The following is a 20,409-nucleotide window of genomic DNA, read 5'->3' on the forward strand; positions in this document are numbered from 1 at the left end:
ACAGCCTATTTTGATGACAAATTGCCTTTACTAAATGTCTGCGGGTTTTGTCTTGTAAACGTTATGTGTCTGGTACCCCCAAATAAAGTAATATATAGGAGACAGGTTTGGGACCTGACTGGCCATTTTACGGGCCCTCTACGACCTATCTGGCGATTTGGAAATTGTTCGTTTAAAATTTGCTGTGGCTTTAGATAACGAGGTGGTGCCCTATTATTAGTTTATTATTATCATCCATATTATAGGGCTATTTAAAGTTCGTTATTGTATGCATTATGAATGTAAAATGCAATAAAATTGTCGGTTCAGCGCGTTTTACCTCCTTTTTGTTAACACGATTTATCGGTGATTGCAAATTTTTATGGTTATAACTCGATAACGAAGGTGTTAACAGGAAAACGGGTTTCAAAATTTTTTTTCTTGTAATATTTTAAATCGAAATCATCTAACACCTTCCTATTTAAAATATTTAAGTTTGATTCAATATGGCGGATTCAAGTTGGCTGACGAAAGTTAAAACCCCACTGTAATGGAGATTTTTTTAACTATGTAGAACCCCATTTCTTTCTGCCTGCAAATACCTCCCAAATATTTAGTATAAAAGTATAAAGCTGTTTCCATACTTAAACGTGGACCCTGTGTATATATTATTTTTAATTTTTACTTATTTAAAATAAAATGTTTGATTTTATTGTTATAAAATTTTTTTTTATTGTTTTTATTAAAATAATGAACCATTCATATACTAAATTATATAAACAATTGTGGCTTAAAAGCTTTTTAAAGCGCATTACATTTTCATATAAGATCCACATACCGAGCGTCTATTTGAATCGGTCAAGAGGTATGAAAACGCTTTCCGTGCTACTTATCTTCCCACTACTATGCGTCATACACCCCTATTGCATGTAATCATGTATTATTTTTTCCCCTCTTTAGTTAATATATATTTTTCCATATTTAAAATATTATGTAATCAATCTAAAAATATATTTTACAAGTTATCGTATTAGATATTAAAAAAAAAAAGAAATAGTTAATTACTATAAATAAATGATTTTACGACATTAAAAATTACATTTTAAATATATTTATGCGAAATTTATATGAAAAAAGATAATTGAGATCTATGGTGGGGGGAACAAATAGCGATCATTTTAGTAGTGGGAGTAGAGATAAAATACACGTGGTGGAGGGGATTTATATCGTCTAGAATTACTCCATATAATATCTTCACCGATATTAACACATGTGTAGTATGTGATTGATATGGGAATCGATCTTTTTCTTTTTGAAAGAGAAAGACCTTTTCAGTCGTAAATAAAATGCAGTGGTATTACAGTGTAATTTATAATTGTAGTGATATTATAATTTAGTAAACTTATGATACTACCTTAAGGAAAAATAATGATAATTGTAATAATATATATATATTATACATAATAAGATTCCAAAGGTGAAAAATAAATATGCTTACTGAAAGAGGGTATTATTAAATGATTTACGGTGGAAATTAGTGAAAATCTTTTTCTCCATTTAATCAAACTTAATTTTTAAATATATAATTGAAAATATCATAGTTTTGAAATTAAAATTTAATAAATAAAAGTTAATATATTATTACAAAGTAAAAAATATTAAAAAAGAATGAATTACATTATAATTGAAAGAAGGCGTGGCTTAACTATTTAATTAGACTTTTAAACCTTTCTTGATTTTCGATTGGTTGTCGAAGATAATAGTTAGCACCCTCTAGATTCTCAGAAACCAATCGTAAATTTTCTGCAATTTTAAAAAATTTCCCTATTTGATTTATTTTTTACATGAATAAAACTTAGTTTTCGTGCAGTGGAATGCGATGTGAAAATTATTTGATTACTGAAAAATATCAATTTTAACCGGGATTCGAAAACAGAATCTTCCGGATGAAAAGCAGTGGCGCTTGTTTTAATTCAGATTTACATAATCTATATATATATATATATATATATATATATGTTTAAGTACATTATAAAAACAGGGCGTATTGAACAATTAATAGAAAATATTTTATAAGCGTTAAAGGATTTTTAAAATCATGATAATAATTATTTTAACTTTTAAAATCGCGTATTCGTAAATTTTTTTTTATCTACAGACGATTTTTAGTATAATAACGATAGAAGTTTCCTATCAATAATTATTATTAAGGCGATTGTTAAACTGTTATCATGCCTGTAGCCTGTTATTAATATTATTAAATTGAAAACACCTCCTTTTTTCAGACAGACTGTCTACATACTTAATAATACGAGAATAATTTTATTATGTAATTCATACGTAACGTAATTGGTGAATAATATATTCATCCAATATATTGGCGGTAACGTCAATTTAAATAAAAGGTTTCGTAAGAGAAAAAAAAACAATAATGATAAGTCATTTTATTACTATTAATATTGTTGAACTGTAGACCTCGAGTGCAGTCATTGAATAAATAATTTATCATGGCAGAAATAATTTTATATTGTTCTCGGTATTACTTTTAAATTGTTTAAAATAAAATCGCTATTTATAATTATTTTATTAAAAAGTAATAAATTACTTTCAATATCAATACGTTTTAGTTTTTATAAGTAAATTTAAAGTATCTGGCTGAACATTGAAATTTCTTGATAATTTTTACGAAATTGTTTTTCTCTACTGTTTAAGAAACGTGCATAAGATCGTAAGAAATTGCAACAACTTTTAAAAATTATTCTGAGGGTAGTTTCACTTCATAACATTAATTTACATGTAATATTTATCAATATTTTCATTGAAATCTTCGTTATGTAATTAAAAAAAACTGACAAAATATTGCTTGAGTTTACCGGCTATTAATAATAAAAATTAAAAGGGTTTGAGCCAAAATAATAAAAAAGTATATTTTTAGAGGCGGGGAAAAGATTTTAAGAAAGGTTTTTCTAATAATATTCATATATAGGTAGAAATTCGCTTAAGTAAAGCTTTATCTAAATCTAACAGCCCATTTAATAGAAGCTAAAGTAAGAAAATAAAATTTTGAAAAACGTTTTTTTCATTTTAGGTTCGGGGTGTATCATTTAAAAAAAAATTATACACGTTTCTTGATAACTATACATTAAGTATAAAGTTTCAAAAAGTTTTTGAAAAATATTTAAACTTAAGGGAGATAGAGTGAGAGAATAAAAAAAATACATTTCACTTTTCGATGGTGGGGGGGTTAATTTTTTGAAAAAAATTCTTTTTTGAAAATTATTTATATATATGTATTGTAGTTCACTAATTTTCTTTAGTAATGGTTTCTAAAAAATACAAGAAATACATATCCTAATTCATCCTCTGAAGTTTTATCTGAAAGGTAATTACTGAAGGCTAAACAGGAAAGAAAATTGGTCCTAGATCTATAATTTGAATTTGTGTCTTCTTGAAAAAACTCATGCCGACTATGTCTTAGACGTGTGGTTCATTGAAACCCAACCGCCAAAGAACACCGGTATCCGCGATCTGGTATTCAAATCCATATAAAAGTAACTACTTTTATTAGGATTTGAAACTGAGAATTCTCAACTTCGAAATCAACTAATTTACGACGGGTTCACTGCTAGACACCTCGGTGGGTTCAATAATTTAAATTGATTTTATAAAGCAGTTGACTGATGCAATGTAATTCACCAACAAACTTTATGAAAAAATATTTATCTATTACTACCCCAACATACATATAATAGGAAATAATTAATGATATATCGAAAAGAAAAAAAACTGACAATACAGTTGTAGGAACTTCCTGTTACGCGGCACTACCTTTTTTTAAACAACCTGGGGGCGATCGGTAATCGCCAGGAGACGTTGCCTCGGCCACACCCATGTGTTGTGGCGTTGGAACACCCTCCTGGCTTTAGACCCTTGCTGGTCCACACATTGGAGCCCCTCCTGAATCATCAAAGCATCCCGACTTCCTCTTCTGGATCACGCGGCGGCACTACCTAAACTAATGTAATTTCACAACTTACATACAACAAATTTTACTTCTATGGTCGGCAGACCGGTGTTAGCCGCGAGACTTAACGCATCAGGTACCGATTGGACCGGGCGATCGAGTTCGAGACCCGACCAGACCGAGTTACTTTTTTTACACTTAAAATATTATTCATTTATTTAATTCTACCGCTCAAATGCGACGTCACAACATAGCAGTAGTTAAGAGAATTTTTTGGTGTAGGGATGGGATTTTTTTTTAAAAATTGTTTTTTTTTGCAGATATTGTTATTTTTTAATCGTTAACAAATTTGCCTAACAAAAATATGACCTTAATTTTGCGAAATCTCGAGATACTGAGGTTGACTTTGGTCTGCAACCTCACCCCGTTGACCTTTTAAGTAGAAAATTTAATGGTATCAATGCCCCATATATAGACGTAATCTGACCGAGTTTGGTCAAAATCGGTCAAGTAGTTCAGGAGATATAAGGTTATGTAGAGGATGACACTGAACACGTACATACGAACATCCGAAAAATTTCCATCCGGTTTTTTGGGTTCCTTAGGTGTCAAAACGTCAAAATCCGATGAAAACCCCATATGCCCAAATTGGATCGATTATAATACTTTACCTTCTACAGGTAGGTATAAGTGTATTTAGAGAGGAAAGTAAGAAAAAATTAGGTTTAATAGAATATTTTGAGGTTAATTCAATGATATAAAACAGAATAAATGACAAATCGCATTTTACAGATAAAATTATTGCAGAAAGAAAAAACTAAATAAATAGATCGATGCGAATAAAATTCTGATTTTAAATCGTAAACAAACCTATAAATCATGGCACAGATAAAGTTTTGTAAAAGAATATTAGCAAATAATATAGGCTATGTTATAAAGTTCCGCGTTTTGATACTTACTTAGCGTGACATTGTATTTTTTTATTTGTATTTGTATGCATTGTGTGTACGCATACTAATATATATTCACACAATTAGATTGGCTTGCACACATACAAACACACCCATATTATTGCTGTTATTATTATTATTTAAAGAATAACTTATATTTTAACCACAGAGATAAAATAACATTCCAAAAAAATGTGTCTGTGTGTGTGCGCGCGTGTGTATGTATTATATACAATGAACTGTGATACCTTGACGTCATAATAGCACGTGTTAAACTAATGATAATTAATTAATTAATTATTAATTTATGTAGTGTGAAGAAATGAGATGTTACTATGAAAATAAATATGCATTTTTTTTTTTAATATATGTGACAAACATTTCGTTATTTTTTGTTGTTTTTAGTGTTAACAATTTTTTATTTGATATCATATAAAATAAATTATGATCCTTAGAATGAGATGTGTAGAATAAATATACTTATATTATAGATTACATATTTCCATTAATAAGGTGTAACTAGTATTATTGTATCGGACTGTACTACGTAACTCTTAGTTATTATGGTTTACTTCCAGTTAGGTGCATGGAACTCAGTCCCGTACAATAACAGTTTGGCCGACGATATAAAATTAAATTATTCTACTTTAATCATTTCTTTTCTTACTAAAATAAATTTATTTAAGTATTTTTAAATATAATGTTTTTTATGGTTTATTATGAAAATACGGTTTCTTTTTACGTGTAAAAATTCTATTAAAATACAGGAAAAACGGAAAGGATTGATTCCGGGGTTACCAAATATCTGATTTTTTAAATTTATTTAGGACTTTAAGCAGCTGTACCCCTTATTTATTTAGCGAGTGCTCGTTATGTAAGATTCGTTCGGCCAGTATGTGTTGTTACTTGAAAACATAAAGCTATAGGATGATTGCTGGAAAAAATGTTAAAAGGAAATTTTAAACGAAAATTATAAATCGCTAGAAGTAAAAATAAAAGGATGGGTAAAGTTGTTTTAAATATTTAAAAAGGAAGTCGTAAGAATGCAATAACAAACAGATTGGATAAGTAGAAAAAGTGAGAAAATTACTGACACTATGAATATATCTCCGGATTGAACCGCGGAATTGGTTTATCAAACGCTTTGTATTACTATATGGATGTGATTTCTTTTGTAACCTACAGAAAGAATGGTGAAGATGATGAAAATTTTAAGAAATGAAATGTATAAATAAAATAACAAATGAAGAAGTATTGAATGAAATTAATAAAAGAAAGGAGAATTTTGTGAATACGATAAGAAACTGTAAAATATTTCGTTCGGTGAAGGATGGCCAAAGCATAAATGGAAATAAATAGAGAAAATAAAGAAAAAAATAATCAGGGATGTTTACAGACCAAAAGGATTGGATGATAATGCTCAAGGAAGAGAAAAATGGCGAATATATTTAGGTAAAACCTGCTAAAATGTACCAAACAAAAAAATAAAATGAACAGTCACAGAAAAAATATTAAATATTAACCAAATGACAAAATATACGTCTTTATCTTTGCACGGTTATAACACTATATCTGATTTTCGAATCTGTCGGACAAAAGTACTTCGAACCTAGCCGATTTAAGTAAATTGTTATTCCAATAAATAAACTACCAAATCCACCCCCCCCAAAAAAAAACAAGGGGTCTGATTGGGGATATTTTATTATTTTTTCAGTTTTTTAAACTTTAATTTTAAGTTTGAGAATCCAGCTGTATTTAGTACTAATATAGACGATATGGGAACTTTTTAAAAAAAATTGTTATTCCATTTGCTACCATTGTTATTCCAACCGCTAACAAGAAGAAGACGCTGGGCTCGTAAGATAATGTCCCTATAACTTTGGTGTTGTAAACGATGAGCCCAGACGGGCGCAGCGTACAACATAATGGCCTTACAGACGCCTTTATAAAGAATCCGCATGGTACGGAAATTCAACCCCCAATCGGGATGGACCACTCTTCGGACGCCGAAGAAAGCATCAATTGCCTTCTTCGCCACATACTGAAGGTGCTCCTTGAAGAGAAGCCTCTCGTCAAGGATAACACCCAGATATTTCTGAAAAGTGACATACCTAATAGACCGACCGTCCATCACAACCCGCGGATGGCGAGTTGCAGCTAAACGGCCCTTCAAAAACATCATAGTGGTAGATTAACATCTACATCTCGATTCCCCCCCGAGGGGAGAAGAACCCACCTCGTAGCGTGTCCGGTCGCTACACCACCCCCCCTCCGTTCCTAGCCAGTAGTGGCTTTAACGGAGGAAGATTAACATCTACAGCCAGGAATGCCCTGTCATCTGCAAACAATGCAACTGTGACGTCCTCAGGTGTCTGAAGGTCCGCAGTGATGATTGAAAATAAAAGCCATTTCTGTTTTAAGAAATGTTTTCAGTTTTGCCATGTAGTTGACAAATAAACCGAACGGGACACAAATCTTATTAATGAAACTTATAAGTTTTTTTTCAATTGTACTTCAACTACATTATAGTTGCGATGATAAAGTCATTTGGTCAAGGAGTGACTTCCGAGACTGGAAGAACAGTTTACTAAAAATTTTGACTTCTTCCATTATAGTTTTAGTACATCATAATTTTTAAGGTAAAATCGTAATTTGATCGTTGGAGATGAAATCGGAACCTAATTTTTATACTGAACGTTTATTTTTTTTTTGCAATTTTACTTAATTATGTAATTTTATTCTATGGCGTATTTTAAAATAATCTGTTTCTAGCGCGAAGACGGGACAATTATGCTACCGTTTGACGAAATTTTTTTAAATATTTAACAAGTAAAGTTTTTAGTAAAAAAAAAAAAAAATTAAATCTATGTACTTACATTAAAAATTCAGCGTACTACTTCTATGAATATGAAGTACTTTAATAAAGTATTTGTTTTTGTGATTTATATTTATTTAAGTTATTATCATTAAAATATATTTGTTAGTAAACGTATGTATTGTCATTTTATTGGACTTACACAGTTCATTAAAAATTATTAATTGTTATTTATGTATATATATATATATATATATATATATATATATTTATTGTATTAAGTTTATCTTATACTTACATATAAATTAAAGTGTGTGTGTCTGTGTCTGTGTGTGTGTGTGTGTGTGTGTGACGATTAAAGAAATATTTTTATTATAATTAAAAAATTAATTTTATAATCAAATAAAGAATTTTTCTTTTAAAAAAAAACAAACAATTTTTAAGTTCGACGTACTTATATCTTAGAATAATAATCACGTAATTAATTATAAGCTATACGAATTTTTGGTTATTATCGTAAGAGAGGAAATATGTACAAATTATTTGTTTACCAATCTTATCGTAATGAGGTAAGATATAAATATATTAATTTTTTCTAATTAAAACACAAAATTCGGTGTCAAAAATAATTTTTTTTTTTTTTTAAGTTTGTAGTACAATTGTTATGGTAAATGACTGCGAAAGATTTAATAACAAAATTTGTAGATAATTTAATTCTATAAAAACTTAATGTAAATATATTCGATAAAATATAAATAAAAACTTTAAAACTCGGTTTATTGAAGCAAAACAGATGTAAAACAATTGAAAATCGTATTATTTTTTCTTTACTTGCTAAACACATCTCTCTTTTCCTGTTTAGCCTCCGGTAACTACCGTTAAGATAATTTTCTTCCGAGGATGAATGAGAAGATGATATGTAAATGAAGTGTAGTCTTGTACATTCTCAATTCGACCATTCCTGAGATGTGTGGTTAATTGGAAAACCCAACCCCATCAAAGAACAGCGGTATACAAGATCTAATATTCAAATCCGTGTAAAAATATCTGGCTTTACTAGGACTCGAACGCTGGAACTCTCGACTTCCAAATCAACTGATTTGGGAAGACGCGTTCACCACTAGACCGACCCGGTGGCTTTGTTTAACACATCTAAAACACATGTATAACACTCGCATCTACATAAGTTATAAATGTGTTGTGGTTCGTTATGTGTAAACTATCATATCATGTTATAGCCCAATTCTCGTATTTATTGTAAGTCCTAGGATTTTTAACCGTTAATCCAAGTATAGTTTTCATTGAGCGCTCTTTTTTTTTTTTTTAAATAACTGAATTGTGTGCTTTTTCATCAAATAGGAGTAACGAATTTCTTAACATAAAGGAAATTCTTCGATCTAAATAATACAAAATTTCTGGTACTTAACAATTATTTTGAGTAAAATTTACAGTTGATGTCTAAATTCCAAAAAAAACATATGACTGCTTTGTCCTATCAACGTAGTGAAACTGTTTGAAATTTTAATTATTATTTTTGTGTTATATAAGTTAGTTTCAGTAATTACACCCATCGTAAGCGTCAAGATTCTATGCCAGGCTTACTAAGGAAAATTAGGAGTGAAGTAGTTTCCCGTTTCCTTATTTTGTAGTGACTTAATATTCTTCTACTTATCGGATGTTAAATTAATTAAAATAATATTGATGTTTATTTTTTTCCTTCATTTTGCTTTTCGTTACGGGGTTTGTTTGTATAATGAACATCATTACTTACAGGAAAAAACAATTACGATTTCTTTTTTTTACGTGTTTTCTATTCCTCAAGAGTTCCTGAGAAATGATAGGATATAATAATACGGTCACATGGATAAGTTTTCTCCACGTAATTGGGGTACTAATTAATACATCAATGTATGAACAACTAGGTTAATTCTATGTAAGACGTAGTGCAGTTAAATTACATTTTTAATTGATACAAATTAATGTAAATAACAAATGAAGAAGTGATGCCGGTTTGTTTATCAAGAAATTCTTCAAGGCAGTTTTTTTTGTTATAATTAAAAAAAAAAATATTTTAATCTATAGGTCCATCATGTGCATATGATAATTTTGCGAGGCCGCGATCATATTGTATCACGTGGTTTTCTCGTTAAGCGAATTTGTTATGAAGTCTTTCTAAAGTCATTTAATTTCTTGATTTTTCCTTTTTTTTTCAATTTTTAAATTCGGTTTGTTATAGATTTATTTTTAGTATATGTTATGTACGGAAATAAACTGTTGATTCAACTATTCTAGAATGTATGGTCTTGTCATATAAAATTGTTAAAGAAAATGTTATGTCATTAGTTAATTTGTCGAATAAAAAAAAAATTGAACGGAGGAAGATACAGTTTATATAATTTAAAGTTGTACATTTATATTTACTAGTGCATTTAAATAATATACGATGCACTTTTACGTAACATGCACTCATCAATTATTGACTCCGCGAAGAGAGAAAGCTATAAAGTAATTTTAACGTATTGTTATAATTTTGTTTCTTACTTTTTCGATTACCAAAATCGATTGTAGAAAGAATCTAATATCAGTGTATTTATTACTTTTTTGTCTGTGAAGGTTCTAGGTTAGTTTCTTTAAGGTTATGTTTACCTTATTTATCACAGACTGAAACAATTTTTTTTTTCAAAAATCAATCTCTAACTTCTAAAAATTGATTTTTTTTTGTTCTTTTCCTTTATCTCCCTTCGGTTTAAATATTTTTCAAACAATTTTTGAAAGTTTATATTTCATATATAAGCTGAAATTTCAACCTTTATTTAAAACTAGTCGGCTCGTCTAGCCAAAACCTGGGATGTCAGGGCTAAGGTCAGCTCAGGCGAATCCCGGAGGAAATTCAGGGGGCTTCTCGGGTTAAGGGACCTACACCCCATGGTCGCAGAGCTTCCTTCGGTCTCTATTTCCATCTACCTAGAGGGCTCTACCTCCTGTACCCCCGCACTGTTCCTTACCTTCATAACTGTGAGAATAATACTGATAAATAATAATTATAGTATTCAGGTTTTTATAGAAACCTGAAAAAGAAACTAAATTACAAAAGACAGAATAATAGTAAGTATGGTAACTAAAGTACACACACCTTTGACGACGAAAAATTCATAACATATTTCTTTGTCGTGGTTGACAGAAATAAACAGAAGTAAAATAAATAAGTGCAAGTGCATTTGTGCAGATGAACTATTTTCTTATGTATAAATGTTTTATTGTTGGAATTCATTGGAAACCTTTCGTAATTGTTTCTTGTAATTCTATTTGCTTATCCTTCGTGGAACCGATTGTAAATAAACGCAATGCGGTACGGGAAAAAAAAAATTCAACTAAAATGCAATTTTAATGTAGAGGGGCTAATTTTAACTATAACTTATTTTAAGTTTTTAATTTATAACGGGTACTTATGTATTAACGCCACCGCAGCTACAGCTTTATTTTTTTTTTAAATTTAACCAAACTTAACCTACGCTCGCTAACCTTGACTAATTAATACCGTAATTTTTTGGGTATTTATTTAATTACAATTACAATTATTTATTATTTAAATAATCAAATTGCAATAATTACTGAATTTATTAAATAAATACTCAAAAAATTACGGTGTTAATTATTAGTCAAGGTTAGCGAGCGTTGGTTAAGTTTGGTTAAATTATATTTATAAAATAAATAAATATAAATAACCATTTATATTCTGTTTTGAATCTGTTTCGGCCCATTTTCCACCGAAATCCGATTGACTACTTTGTTTTTAAATAAAGCTGTAGCTGCGGTGGCGTTAATACGTAAGTACCACCTGATTTAACAGATCGATGTTGAGTTATTAGATCTATCTCTGTTTAGATATGAAAATATATTGTGGGGTCATTAATTCTCAAATTTATTTAGAAATAAGAGTTAAAATTTAAATTCTACGGAAATTCCATGAAAATTCAGCGGCATCGTTTTACTTATTTTTTATTTAAATTTTTTTTTATCTTCGGTTAGTTGAGTATAAAAGGTCATAAATTTTTACCTGTGTAAAACTGTGGCTGTGTTTTCACTGAAATGTACTAGTCTTTGTTTAGTTTTATTTTTACCGTGAGCTATTATTATGCGATATTTGGCAAATAAACAAATTGAGCCGTTGATTTAAAATCTACTTATAAATGCACAAATATATATTTAATTTTAACCTTTAAAATTTGTCCCGTTAAGAATATCAAGCGACCGTGAATGAAAATAATGTTATTTATTTATTTTTTTAATTACTGTTCCTTGGTGCGTCTTCCTCCATTCCTCTTCATTAAAAAGGAAGAATAGATTATTTCATAATTAGTTCAAGATTCTAATGTTATTTTTAAAGATAAAATTATATTTTATTTTTTTAAGTTCTGGATAAGGAGAAGGGCGTTAATGAATGATTCAAATTATAAATTAATTAGGTGGAGGGTTTTTAATAAAATGCCATTTTATACCCACAAATTTTACTTGGTATCTGGAAATTATTATCAGATCTTTTTAGTTAAAACTTTTATTTTTTTATTTACCCTTTGGGACAATCGTTAGGTATTACTTCAGAGGATGATACGAATGAAAATTTTTGTAACGTGTGAAAATGCCACGCCTGACCGGGATTCGAACCCGGGACCTCCGGATGAAAGGCCGAGACTCGAAAATAAAAATAATATTAAAATAAAAACTTTTTTTTTAATTAATACTATACATACATATATTTTGCAATTATATAAGTAACACCGTTGTAGTAGAAACTCAGAACAATGTTTTAAGAAATTTATCTCCTGAAATCTTCATTGATATGACCAAAAAAATTGTATTTAAATGATTTATCATTCGTTCTAAATTAATCAGTACGTGTTTTTATGTCATTAAAACATTTGAGGTTAGTTTTCAGTTCCCGAAATATTATATACATATACGTATGTACATTCGTGCGTAATTTAATACACATGCGTGCTCGCTTTTCTTAATTATTTAGAATATTGCATTTCTGTGTAGTCCTTGAAGTTTTGCCTTATTTATGTATAATTTGTTACTAACGCTAGTAATTAAATCAGCTAGTTCGTGAATAGAATATTACTATAATTGACGTATTACCAAATCCAACTTCAAGTAATTAATATATATATATATATATATATAAATTACGTTTTATATCTCAAAATTACATTAATAGAGTTAAAAAATATAAATAAATTAAAACAATACACGTTTCGTAGTTCTTAAACCGCATCGTCAGGTTCAAATAAACAGTAAAGAAGTATGTTTTTTATGGGTCAGCGTTATAATGTTATTTAAAGATTTTTTCTTTTCTGGCATCGTAGCTCTACAGCTATGCCGTAAGAAGGAAAGTATGTTAATCAGTCAAGAAATGGGGTAAGGCTTTTGCATTTCTAAACGTTACATAATCCAGGGACCCCAAAAAACAAAGTGTAGGGGGAGATGTAGTGTTCGTATGTACATACAGGTACGCCTGTTTGAAGCTTAATAACTTGACTGGATAAACCAATTTTGATGAGATTTGGCACAGAGAATCGAATATAATGAGGCAATTTTTCGATAAAATTTTGCGCTCACTATCTCCAGCAGGGTAGATAATTTTTTAGGTTCGATTTTTTTCAATATTTTACATAACAAACATAACCCTACTTTATATTCAACTTATTTTACCATTTTAAATATAATTTTGTCTCCCAAGTTCTCTACCTTCCCCGAAAATCAAAAATGACTTTACTTTTTAATGCATATTTTTTAATCGAATTTTTATGTATTCCTAAGCGTAGTAGTAGTGCAAGTAGAATAAAAAATAAATACCTGCTGGAAATATTGGTGGGGCGGAGAGATGATCAAATTTAAAAATATCGATTTTTAAACTTTTTCACGTGTTATTTTTCTATTAATTTATGTAAGAATAAACAACAAAACCCAGGAAAGTATTACAATTTTATTGTCAACTTTTTATCTCTTAAAACAATTTAAAACATGTGAAAATACTTTGTTGTACATCTTATAATGAGTAAACTTCGACAATTACTACTGTGAAACGTGTAATTTTAAATTTGTTTATAATAAGAATTTTTATTATTTTGACATGTTCGTAAATATAAGCTCTGTTTATTATGATTTATTTACCATTTAAGCTGAAGAAGCTTTTGTGTCGTGAAAATGTAAAGTGGAAGATATCTTTAGCGTATAAAAATGATGTTACCTTGCCGAAATAGTATTATTTCAATTTTGAATGTATTTGATTATGCCTTATACATTTCAATTTTAACATTTAACTTTAATTTTTACATTAAAAATCTGAAACACACACACACACACAGAGAGAGAGAGAGAGAGACAACTGTGCTTTGTGTCATCCGAATGCTATTTGCTTAGCCACCAAGGAAATCTCATATCTTAACGTGCAATGAATAATATTGTGAAAATATAATAATATTTATAAGATAGAAAATAGTTAATTATGTTATTGAAAACTAAAATTAACTATTTTCGATTCACCTATTACTAGTCTCCTAGACAAATAGCCCCATATTTTGAAAATAATTTTACATTAGACAATGATAAAGTGCAGACAAAATATTACATTGCCTTCGCTATATTGATAATATCATATTTTTATATAAAGGAAACATAAGGAAATTTCATGTATTTTTTTGTTGTTGTCAAAGCATCCTTATGTTTATATGAACATTAAAAATCATAAAATAAGAAAATCTGACAGGTAAGTTAAAATATTTAACCAAATTAGAATGCGGTTTTATAGAATATATCCACATCATTACAAAATAAAGCAAAGTATACTAATTATAAGTAGTCAAATATAGTTGTTATAGCTTTCTTACTTAATTTTTATTGACTTATCAGCAGTATCATTTAATTATCTCAGATGCAGAGTAATCAGAAGTATAATATGATAGTAATATAATATTTCTGTTGTAGGCAGCTTTGATTTATCTTTTAGGTTTTTAAGGTTAATTGTGTTATTGAAAACTAAAATTAGAAAATTATAGTCTCAATAAATTTTATAAATTTTGAAATTAATTTCAATAATTTCAAGTGATGTCGTATAAATAAAGTCTAACAACTCCTCGATGTTTATCTTTGTCATAATTTTGTTGTCGGGCTCTAATTAACAACACGTCCTGCAGTTGTCACTTACATATAGTTGTCTATACTGACCCAGTATTAAGAAAGGGGTGAACTGTATATATAAAAAGTGGAGTTAAATTTATGTAAAAAAATATAATAAATTGTATAAAATACTGTAAATGATTTTGTGATTTTTTGAAGATAATTTTTTAAACAATTAATGCCTTTTTTTTTGTCTAACGTTTCTAATTTTCTTTGAATTTCCCGTCTAGATGGCGCTATACCATTAGAAGGAAAAGTATTGTAATCGGTCCAATTTGGGTATATGCGGTTTTCAGCCGGATCTTGACGTTTTGACACCTAAGGAACCCAAAAAACCGGATGGGAATTTTCCAGATTTTACTGTTCGTATGTAGGTTCATGTGTTCGGTGTCGGCCTTTGAATCAACTTACGTCTTCAGTATTACCCCACCGATTTTGAAAAAAACTCGATCAGATTACTTCTATATATGGTCATCCATGCCGTTAAATTTTCAACTTAAAAAATCAAGGAGGTGAGGCTACAGAGAAAGGTCACTCTCAATATCTCGAGATTTCGCATAATTAAGGTTATATTTTTCTTAGGCGCATTTGTTAACGATTAAAATATAACAATATTTGAAAAAAAAAAACTTTGAAAAATTGCACCCCATCCCAGAAAAAGCTGTTAAATCCCAGAAAAATTTGCAAAAAAATTGAAAACAAATTGTAGTCGTCTGTTATGTTGTGGCGTCACAGGTGAGGGGTAGAATGAATTAATAATATTTAAAGTGTAAAAAGTTACTCGGTCTTGTTGGATCTCCAACTCGATCGCCCGGTCAACTCGGTACCTGGTACATTAAGCCTCGTGGCTACACCGGTCTGCCGACCGTACAGACGAAATTTGTTCTAGTATGAAAATTAAAAAGAAAAGGTGTGTGAAATTTCATTAGTTAGTGCCGACCGTCGCCGCTAGTACCGCCATACCAGCGCGAATTAAATACGGTATATGCGCGCGCTTTATTTAGAATCATTGAATTAAATTAACGGAAAAAAAATTATATTTAAATAAAATGATAAATATTTTAAATTAGCTTGTTTGTGTAAGCCGTGCATCAGAAAGAACTGTGTTGTCAACTTTTTGTTTTGAGTTTCGATACTCATACCCAAATCTCACTGGACATGATGATATCATCATCAAATGCAGCCGGATATCCATCTTGATTGACAAAAAACTAAAAGGGAATTTAGTAAGGACGCTTTTACGAATAAAGAATTTCGTTCCGAACCGGGATTCGAACCCAGAACCTTACGGATAAAAGTTGAAGATGTTCTATAAGTTGAAAGTTGAATCATGCAATTTATTTAACAGATAAATTGGTTTCATTTTATAGATCGGTGTAATTATATTTGGTAATATTTTGATGTTCGATTAATGTATGTTCTTTGTAATTTAATGTAACAGTTTGGTTTTCACACATAAAGAAATATAATTTTTCTATCTTATTAAAAGTGATTTATGATTTTAACTATTCTTAACATTATTTTCGTTTTCATTTGTTCATTTTTTTTTTTTTAACAAGCCTAAGGTTTCCTTTGAAGAACTGAAGAACATAAGAAGCCGTAATAAGAAAGGGAGTCCGACAAGGATGTTCCCTAATCCCGTTACTTTTTAATCTTTACATGGAACTAGCAGTTAATGATGTTAAAGAACAATTTAGATTCGGAGTAACAGTACAATGTGAAAAGATAAAGATGCTACGATTTGCTGATGATATAGTAATTCTAGCCGAGAGTAAAAAAGATTTAGAAGAAACAATGAATGGCATAGATGAAGTCCGACGCAAGAACTGTCGCATGAAAATAAACAAGAATAAAACAAAAGTAATGAAATGTATTAGAAATAACAAAGATTGACCACTGAATGTGCAAATATCAGGAGAAAAGATTATGGAGGTAGAAGAATTTTGTTATTTGGGAAGTAGAATTACTAAAGATGGACGAAGCAGGAGCGATATAAAATGCCGAATAGCACAAGTGAAACGAGTCTTCAATCAGAAATATAATTTGTTTACATCAAATATTAATTTAAATGTCAGGAAAAGATTGTTTGGAGTATCGCTTTATATGGAAGTGAAACTTGGAGGATCGGAGTATCTGAGAAGAAAAGATTAGAAGCTGTTGAAATACAGTGCTATAGGAGAATGTTAAAAATCAGATGGGTGGATAAAGTGACAAATGAAGAGGTATTGCGGCAAATAGATGAAGAAAGAAGCATTTGGAAAAATATAGCTAAACGAAGAGACAGACTTATAGGCCACTTATTAAGGCATCCTTGAATCGCTTTATTATTGGAGGGACAGGTAGAAGGAAAAAATTGTGTGTGCAAGCAACGTTTGGAATATTTAAAACAAATTGTTAGAGATGTAGGATGTAGGGGGTATACCGAAATGAAACGACTAGCACTAGATAGGGAATCTTGGAGAGCTGCATCAAACCAGTCAAATGACTGAAGACAAAAAAAAAAGAAAAAAAAAGTTTCCTTTAATCAAAAGTCATAAAACTTTTACAGTTTCATATATTAAACCTTTCGGCTACATTTAACGAAATAAAAATATTAAAATTTATTCAGTCATTTATAAAGCTTTTGTTTAACTGATATTTTAATAAATAATAAAAAAAGAAGTAGTTTATATTTGTGTAATTTAAACAGCTTCTTAGTATGAAAATTAAAAAGAGATCTTAAATTGATTATTAATATCACTATTAATGACGGAGTTAATTCGTTGGGGTTTAATCGACGGTACTTATCATTAATGATAGATGGCTTAAGATTGGGGAAAATCAATCTTCGTACGTAATTAATGAATTCTTATCCTACTACAATGAGGGGGTTTAATTCTGTATTAAAAATTATCTATTTCTATAGACTAGCTACATTAAAACGGATTAAAAAAAAATTGGGTTTTCTATTTATTTTTTATGACTTTTAATGTATTATTATTATTATTTTTTTTACAAGGTGCATCGATTTCGATAATTCTTTTTTGTAGTGGGATTTTCTGTGGTGGTACCGTATTATTTTCCAGATAATTGAAGTGGAAAATTAAAAATAATTTTTAAGCGAAAAATTGTATTCTACATTTAGATATTTTGTGGGTTTTTCTATGTATAGAATATATACATAGATTTTAAAGTTAATATTTATATTTAACATTACTTAATATTTTAACGTTATAATATAATGATATACTCCGGCAGATATTTGTATTTTTTTGTAAAAATTGGTTGGAAAATCTCAAAATCAACTAATTGTAAAGTAATAAATTCAAAACCAATTAGCAAAAATTCATTTGATATTTTCTTTTTTAATTTTAAATGTAAAAAAAAAAAAAAATCAAGTATTTTTAAATTTTAGATCGCTTTAAACGCATGTTCGTAGGTTTTCTAAATTAAAATTAAAAATAATACGCAATTTTTTTTCCTTTTATATATTTCAAATTTTTATATATTTTTAAAATAATAAAAAAATATATATTCTTTTAATTATTTTTAAATTCTAACGTTGTGAAATGAACGCTTGAAGGTTAATAATTATTATTATTTTAATATTAATAGTTAATTTTTGTTTTACATTGAATTTGAATAATTCCTTAAATTTAATTAATACGTATATTATTTGAAATTAAACATATTTATTGTTAAATAAATTTTATAGATTTAAAATTGGGAATTGGTAGCGTATGAAAAGATGCCATGTCTTCGAACCCGGGATTTCCGCATGGAAATACCGAGACGCTACCTACTCAGCCTCAGAGGTCGGTTAATTTTTTTTTATATTAACGTTATACATTATTAAAATTATTTTATTAAAACCTTAAATGTAGTAAATTGATCGGTTGTTCTATGTGTAATTCCATTGAAATGAGTTTAATTTTATGTAAATTTATGTAACAAATTAAACTAAAACCGTTTTATTAGTAATTTAAATTTAAATTGATATTTAAATAAATGAATTAAAAAAAAATTGAGCAACAATTTTTTTTTTTATGTAGTTAAAGAAAACGATTTCTTTAATTAATTTTGTTTTATAAAATTTATTTTTTTTAAACTAATTTTTTCATATTAGGGATGAAAAAATAAATAATTTTTTTATAAATTATTGATTGGTATTTGGAAAGAAGACATACGATGTAAATGAAAAATCCCGCCAAATTATATTTTTAGTAATTATAAAAAATAATCTTATGGATAAAAATGAGCGTAAAAAGAAATCTTTAAAAATAAATTAAATATAACTATTATTATAATTTTCATTTAATACCTTTAAAAAATTTAAGTACGATGAAAAGACGCAGTGATAATGTTGAAAAATACCGCTGATGTTTAAGTTGATTAACGTCTTCGTCGTTTGTCTTTCTCTTTTTTTCTTAATTAAAAAAAAAAGAACACAGAATAAAGACGCGTTATAAAAAGAAGTGATAATGAACAATTACTGCAAGCCAGATGTATCGACGGTAATGTGTACATACGATACGTTACGAAACGAGCACGACGCCGCCTCGGTGTCGACTGAAGAGGTTTAATGACAGTAATCGCGTATAGTATATCGCTCGGGTCGCTAGTTTTGCTAAGACACCAAACCGCTCTGGTGGTAATTTGTATAAATTATTTATGTACTCTATTGCATATTATCTTATATGTTGTTTGTTGTTCCTCTTTGCATGCTAGACGACTCGACTAGTTTATTCCTAATAATAATAATAATATTATATAGGAGGGGGAGAAATCATATTAATCTATTATATTATTATTTCATTAAAAAAAACTGATTCTATCCGTCTGTCTCTACGTACTAATTTAAGAATCAGTAGGAAAAAATATTACATTTGATTTTATTACACTCGGCGTATTTTTCTCTTGTTAATTTTAATAGATTTATAATTAATTAATAGACGATAAAAAAATAAATTATCTACCGAAAAACTATAAAGTATAATTCAATTTTTTACCGTATTTAAAATTTTAGTTTACTTTTAACCCTCCGTCAGAAAAAAAAAACACCGGATTATTCATACATCTGTCAAAGATAGTATAAAATCTATATCTACACTATTATATAAAGATTAAAAATTTTTTTGTTTTTCGGGATAAACAAAAAACAAAACTCCATCAATCGCAACCAAATTTTTACCCGTGTTTCTTGGCATAACTGAGATGGTTTGTTAGATACAATAAATCTCGAAAATTCTCGAAGAATCGGCCGATCGATTGCTTTAAAATTTGAAGGATACATTTGTGTTATCCCAGGGAAGGTTTTTAAGCTATCGACCGAGGTCCTAGATCCATGGAAGGTTAAGGTATTAAAAATATTCATTATTTCATGGCCCCCAAGGAAGATGAAGTCGTAATTAAAGATATTAAATAAGGAAAAATGTATTAATCTTTTTATTTTCATTATTATAATTCTGCCTCCACGGCAAAGAAACAAGTTATGAATTTTTCTTCGTCAAAGTTGTGTTTACTTTAGTTACCTCACGTACTAT

The 20,409-nt window shown here is 28.8% G+C and overlaps 1 protein-coding gene across 1 annotated transcript in view; it reads right to left on the reverse strand.

The window, feature by feature from the left end:
- The window catches only part of LOC142332347 (uncharacterized), a 90,732-nt gene extending 71,284 nt beyond the window's left edge, over window positions 1-19,448 (reverse strand). Inside the window, exon 1 of the mRNA XM_075378752.1 lies at window positions 19,188-19,448. The gene's annotated coding sequence lies outside the window, so the exon portion shown is untranslated. The remainder of the gene's footprint in view (window positions 1-19,187) is intronic.
- Window positions 19,449-20,409: the final 961 nt, after the last annotated feature.

Source organism: Lycorma delicatula, chromosome 11 (assembly GCF_047948215.1).
Source record: "Lycorma delicatula isolate Av1 chromosome 11, ASM4794821v1, whole genome shotgun sequence".
Lineage (NCBI taxonomy): Eukaryota > Metazoa > Arthropoda > Insecta > Hemiptera > Fulgoridae > Lycorma > Lycorma delicatula.